Here is a 6,705-nt window from a genome sequence, read left to right on the forward strand (position 1 = left end):
GAAGAAAATATTTTCTATTAAATTATTTTTGCAGAACAATTTAGCACATGTGGCTCACATGTTACACATTTCCCACTCACTCCTTGGATGAAGGCTGAGAAGGTCAGAGACAGGAGATAAAATATTATTCCATAGATAAAAAGGCATGTGAGAGACTTCCAAAAAAGTATAGAGTCCTGTTTGTAATCTCTTATGGGTTGCAATGAGTGAACCCTAAAATATTTTTTCCCATTGAACACACATATTTATAGTCAAATTCAAGTTCAGAAGGGATTATATATTTACTTGCATCACAGCCTTTTGGGATTTGGAGCTCTCTTGATGATTCGATGTTAATGTTTGTTCAAAAGAGGATATCATCTTTGAATTTTCATTTACAGTCAAAGACAAGTTAGTAGTATTCCCCAAGGAATAGTCAACATGTGGAAGTAGATTCTATCATTTCTTTCTTCCCTTATGCCCATTATTGTTAAAATTCTTGGAGGAATAATTCAGTAACAAAAGGAATTGTCATAATAGCTACAATCGGAAGCTTTTCCTTAAAGCTCCCTATATCTATTTTCTTTTCGTTCTTTTTTTTTTTTTTCAGTTTTTCGTCAGGGCCGGGTTTGAACCCTCCACCTCTGTTATGTGGGACTGGTGCCCTACTCCTTTGAGCCACAGGCGCCACCCCTTATATCTATTTTCAAGAAAAAGAAATAATTCTTTGGCCATCAACTATCTGTGATTATAGAGTTGTTAGAAATATTTGAATTGAATATCATGTAAAGCACAAAGTATTTTCATTTCAACAAATTTAATTGACATTTAGCCATTCCCCAAATATTAATTAAATGCCTGCTATGTACTAAACACTATTTCAGATCCCAAGGATGTTATAGAAAACATCTCCCAAACTCTTGCCTTCCCTGTACTTGAAGATGAAATAGATAAAAAAGAGGATAATCACATAGTACATTAAAAAATAATATGGACAAAAATTAAGCATAGTGTGAGGAAAGTATGTTAGAATAGGGGGATAATGATTTGAAGTAGGAAAGCCTCACAGAGTATGTGACAATGAAGCAATGTTTTAAGGTGAGAGAATAAACTTTATGACTACCTGTGGGCACTGCATTCCAGGCAAAATAAACAGTTTCAGGAACCAGAGGCAGAAGAAAGCATGACATATTGGAGAGACAGCAAGCAGGTCAGCGTGGGTGTAGCCGTGTAAGTGACAGGAAAAGTAGTAGGATATGATGCCAGGAGCTCATTGGGTAGGGAAGATCATTGAGTGTTTTAGGCCGTGGTAATACTTTGGCTTCCACTGTAAGAGTCAGTGGAAGTATTTGTGCAAAGAATAAAATGATCTGGTTTATTTTTCTCATTAAAATATTGTGCCTAAAATGTACATGTTATAGAACTGAATTGTTAAAAGTGCAGAGAACCCTTTAACCACCCCGGGAGGAAGAAATAGAACATTACCTAGTATCCTAGAAGCCTCACTGTGATTCTTCTTATTACTTCTTTACTTCTAATACCACTGATTTCTCTGTGCTTGAAGTATAGATAAATGAAACCATGCATCATATGTTCTGTGTTTGGAATTTTCAACTCATAATTATACCAGTATCTGTGAATATTTATGTGTGGCTTTTCATATAATTGAAGTTCAATTATTTTTATTGCTGTATAGTGTTCCTTTGAATGGTGGGACATTTGAGTTGTTTCTAGCCTTTGGCTTTGGAAATGATGTTGCTATGAATAGTATTAAGCGTATGTGTATATTTGGTGTATGCATATAAGAACTTATGTTTTATAAATATGAGTTGCTAGATCCTAGGGAAGGCATATGTTCATCTTTAGCAGATAACTCAAGTTTATTCCACTTGGAACATGGGGTCCTGTACTAGGATGTGTCTAGAGGCTTTCTCTGGGTACCTGGTGTCAGGGGCCGAGTGGTTCTGCCTGGTGTTCGGTTCCTTACATATTTTAAATTTAATCCTTTATCACATGCATGGTTTGCAAATATTTTCTCTCAATCCTTAGGGATTTTAATTGTTCCTCTGTTAATTGTTTCCTTTGATATACAGATTTTTTATATTGTTGCAATCTCATTTGTCTATTTTTGGTTTTGGTGTTGGACTTTTGGTGTCAAATCTATCAAATCATTTGAAAGACCAATGGCATGTACTTTTTCCTCTGTTTTCTTTTAAATGAAAACAGCTTCTGGTCTTATAGTTAACCCTTTGATTGATTCTAAGTTAGTTGATTTTTGTGTATTGTGTGAGATAGAAATCCAATTTCATTATTTTACTTGTGTATATACAGTTTTCCCAGCACCACTTATTGAACAGTCTAGTCTTTTCCATTGTATATTCTTGTTACTTTTGTCAAAGATCAATTGGCTGTACATGCATGGGTTCTTTCCTGGGCTTTGGCTCTCTGTTCTGTTCCACTGGTTGATGTGTCTATTTTTATGGCAGTACCATGATGTTTTAATTATAATTGCTGTATGGTATAGTTTGAAAATGTTCTTTTCATTCATGATTTCCTTGGCTAGTCAGGAGTTTTTGTGGTTCCATATAAATTTTAGGATTGTTTTTCCTATGTCTATGAGAAAAGAGAAATGTAAATTAAAAGCACACTGAGATTTCACCTCACCCCATTTAGAATGGCTAATATAAAAATGATAAAAGATAACAATTTCTGGTGAGAATGTGGAAAAAGAGCAACCTTTGTACATTGTTGGTGGGAACTTAATTAGTATAATCATTATGAAAATTATATGGAGCTTTCTCAGAATAGTAAAAATAGAATTGCTGTGTGACCTAGCAATCCTACTGCAGTTTATTCACCCATAAGTTTTGAAATCATCATGTTGAAGAGATATCTGCACTCTCAAGTTCATTGTAACACTATTCACAGTAGCCAAATTATGGCATCACTTGAAGTGTCTATCAAGTTATAAATGGATAGTGAAAATGTGGCATATGAGGACTTACTGGAAAGCATTCAGCCATGTATGTCTCTATTTTTCAATTTTGCAATGGAATTGTATTTGGCCTTGAAATAGGAAGAAATTCTGTCATGTGGGACAACATAGATGGAATTAGACAGAATTGGAGAACATTATGCTAAGTGAAATAAGCCAAGCACAGAAAGACAAATATTGCATTTGGAACTCATAGAAGCAGAGAGTAGAATGGTGGTTACTGGAATCTGCAGAGGGGAAAGGGGGTAATGGTAATCAAAGTATACAAAGCCTCAGATGGGAGGAATAAGTTTGTTTTTTTCCATCTTAATAGTAGAACATGCTTAATGTGCTAATAATTGAAAACTGTACATTTCAATATTATTAAGAGACTAGATTTCTAATGTTGTCATCCTAAAAAAATAGTTAAATATTTGACATGATAGGTGGGTGGAGCAAGATGGCAGACCAGAAGGATTCTTCAGCTGAGCTCTCCTAATACCACTGGGGAAAGAGACAACCCAGCCATACCTGGTGTGGGGTTGTTACTCAGAGTCATAGTTCTGGGAGCACAGCAAGGAGATGGTGAGCTGTGTAGGATAATATCTAGAAATAAACTTATCAATAAACTTATCCTACATCAAGCATACAAAGTAAATTCAGTGTGAGTTTAAAATGACTTGCTTTTCTTCCAGAGGCTTAAAGAGACATGGACCCCCCTGGGTTACTCACAGAGTTAGGCTTTTTTGGAATTGTAAAATTCCTTAGGCCTTTTCTCTGAAGCAGTACACCCCGTGAAGCCTGAGATCCAAGGGCACGCTGCCCTTCCTCAGAGATACGGGCCAGAGGGTTGACATAGGTTAACAACATATTGTCAGAGGTCTATAGGTGCTCTGCCCTGAGGGAAAGACACAGTCGTTACTTCATACCGAGTAAACTGAGGGAATGCTTGAAGATATTCTTCTATTAACTCTGTTCCCCTATGGCTGCTTTTGTCTTTGTGCCCTGCTCAGAAAACTAGTCACTGTTTAGAGGAAGGGATTTGCTACACAAGTGGTTGCATTGATATGATAAATATTTCCTTTCAAGTTAAAATTCAGCTAATAGATAATGGATTAGGTGTGTAGTGACTGGAAGAGTATAAAACTTAAACTTGGAATAAAGAACTTTGCTATATGCCATCCCACGGTGTATAGTCTGTTTCTTGACTTAATAATTACAGGAGCGAGTTTACACCTACAGCAAAGCTGCTGCTTGTTTGCGTCCCCGGTCACGCAACAAGCTGGGTACAGCAAACCATCCTGAGTGGTTGAAATGTGGGTCATTATGCAAGTTTTTGGGTCCCCTGGGATTGATTCCCCTCTTCCCCCACCCGACAGAGGTCCAGGATGGGAGGAAGGCTTTCCAGAGTTTTTGGTTTTGGAGGGAAGCTGCATGTTGAGTGGAAATCTTCGAAAAGTAGGAGGACTTGAAGAGTATATAGCAACTAGATTTGAATACGAGTTGGAGTAGATTTGCCATTGGTTTGGTGCTGGCTAGACAGACATATGGTGAGGTCTCAGTGGCAAAGGAGGGTGCCATTTTGGGAAGGTCACGAGAAGGTCTTAGCAGGGGCCTGAAGCATGGCCTTCTTAATTCTGCCTGCTGGGATCAAAACTCCACACTTGGAACAGGCTGAGGGACTCCTGCACTCTATGGGAACTGGTATCAGGGGACACTGTGAGGTTTGCCTCTCATGGATTCTGGACAGCTTTAAGATCCCAATTTGGTGAGGTCTGAATGCTGAGGAAACAATCAGGCCACTAAGTTAGGCATAAGAAACACAGGTTGCCAGTTGTGTTCTTGGTCTCCTAAAAAATCACAGCTCCACCTGGTGCCCTGGCAACATATTACAACATATATATTCCTATTATAGTTGGTCCTTCATATATATAATATATATATAGGAATATATATATTAGTATTTATTAATTTATTATATTATATTAGTATTATATAATATTATATTAGTATTATATAATATTATATTAGTATTTATTAATTTATTAGTATTTATTAATTTATTAATAGGAACATATATATTAGTATTTATTAATTTTTATTTTTTTCCTTTTTTATTCTTTATCTTTTTCTCTTCTGTGGTGCTGAGGCTACTGCAGTTTTTGGCTATTTGAGCTTTTTTTGTTTTGTTTTGTTTTTGCTAATTTGTTTCATTGGTTCTATTCTTACCTTCCATTTTTTATTTTCATCAAGAGCAAGGACTCCTGTATTTTTTGGTCACAGTATTTTAGCCTCATTTATTCACTGTACTTCACTCCTCTTCATTCTCTCTTTAAATAGAGACTCTTCTACTTGCCTCATCTTTCCCACATAAATCACTTGTGCAACAGCTAAAATATTGCCTCCTTTTTTTTTGGTCTTTATTCTTTCTTTCTTCTCTTTTCCTTTTCCCTCTCTCTCCTTTATTTGATACAAAAGCATTTTTAAATTTTCCTTAAATATTCTTATTTTATTATTAGTATTATTTTTTTCCTTTTCTTTTTAATCTTTTCTATTTTTGCTGAGTGCTGTGGTGGCATGACTGTGATCTGGAGGAGAGGTCACAGGAGTAGTCTGCCTCAAAGAGGTCAAGAGATCATGATCCAGGGAGCCCTTCTACCTTTGGCCCTGAAAAGACAGTATTGGAAGGTCTACATTGTAGAGTTTTTTCTATTTATTTTTCATTTTTATTTATTTTTTCCTCCTCCTCCTCCTTCTTCTTCTTTTTTTTTTTTCTCTTTCTGTCTCTTCCTATTGTTGGCAGAGGACGAATTTGGCTTTTCTCAGGGTGCAAGAAGCTGCTTTTTCTAAGGAACCCACCCAGTTCAGTCCCTCAAAATCATTGAATTACAGGTATGGCCTTAAAACTGTGCCAATCAATACTATTTCTTCTATCACTTTCATTCTCTCTTCTTGTCCTCATTATCTCCTGTTGTTCAATTCTTTTCTTTCATTCCCTTCCCCTCTTTCTTTCCCTCTTTTGTCTTCTTTCTTTTCTTCTTGTTTCTCCCTGCTTGCATTTTACCCTTCTCTTCCTGTAGACTTAAGCTCTAAGATGGGTAATCTGAAGCAAAGGAGGAATCAAGAAGGAAAAAAGTGGACAAGGAGGTGAAGAAGAAGAAAACATGCATGAGGGGGAACCAACCAAAAAATGTAGGCAACATGGAAAACCAAAACAGAACAACTTCCCCAAGGGACCATGAGGCAACTACTGCAGAAGACTCCACCTATAAAGACGTAATAGATTTGACAGAAAGGAATTTAAAATAAAAGAAATTGACAAGAAAATGGAAGGAGAGAACCAAAAGTCAGATGAGAGGCATGTAGAATATAGAAACAATATGGCGGAGCTTAAAGAAATGAAGGAGACAATCAGGGAATGTAAAGATGCAGTGAAAAGTATCAACAATAGGTTAGACCATGGAGAAGAAAGAACCTCAGAGCTAGAGGATAAACTTTTTGAGTTAACTCAGATAGTCAAACAGGCAGAAAAGAAGAGTGAGAAAGTAGAAACAGTCACTTAGAGAACTATGAGACTCCATGAAGCATTCAAATACACAAATAATAGGGATTCCTGAAGGGGAAGAAGATTGTCCCAGAGGAATGGAAGCCCTACTGGATACTATCATAAATGAATACTTCCCAAGTTTTACTAAAGATACTGACATACTCCTTTCAGATGGATATCAAATCCTGGGTTATCTCAACTCAAA

The sequence above is a fragment of the Nycticebus coucang genome, chromosome 6, assembly GCF_027406575.1.
Source record: "Nycticebus coucang isolate mNycCou1 chromosome 6, mNycCou1.pri, whole genome shotgun sequence".
NCBI lineage: Eukaryota > Metazoa > Chordata > Mammalia > Primates > Lorisidae > Nycticebus > Nycticebus coucang.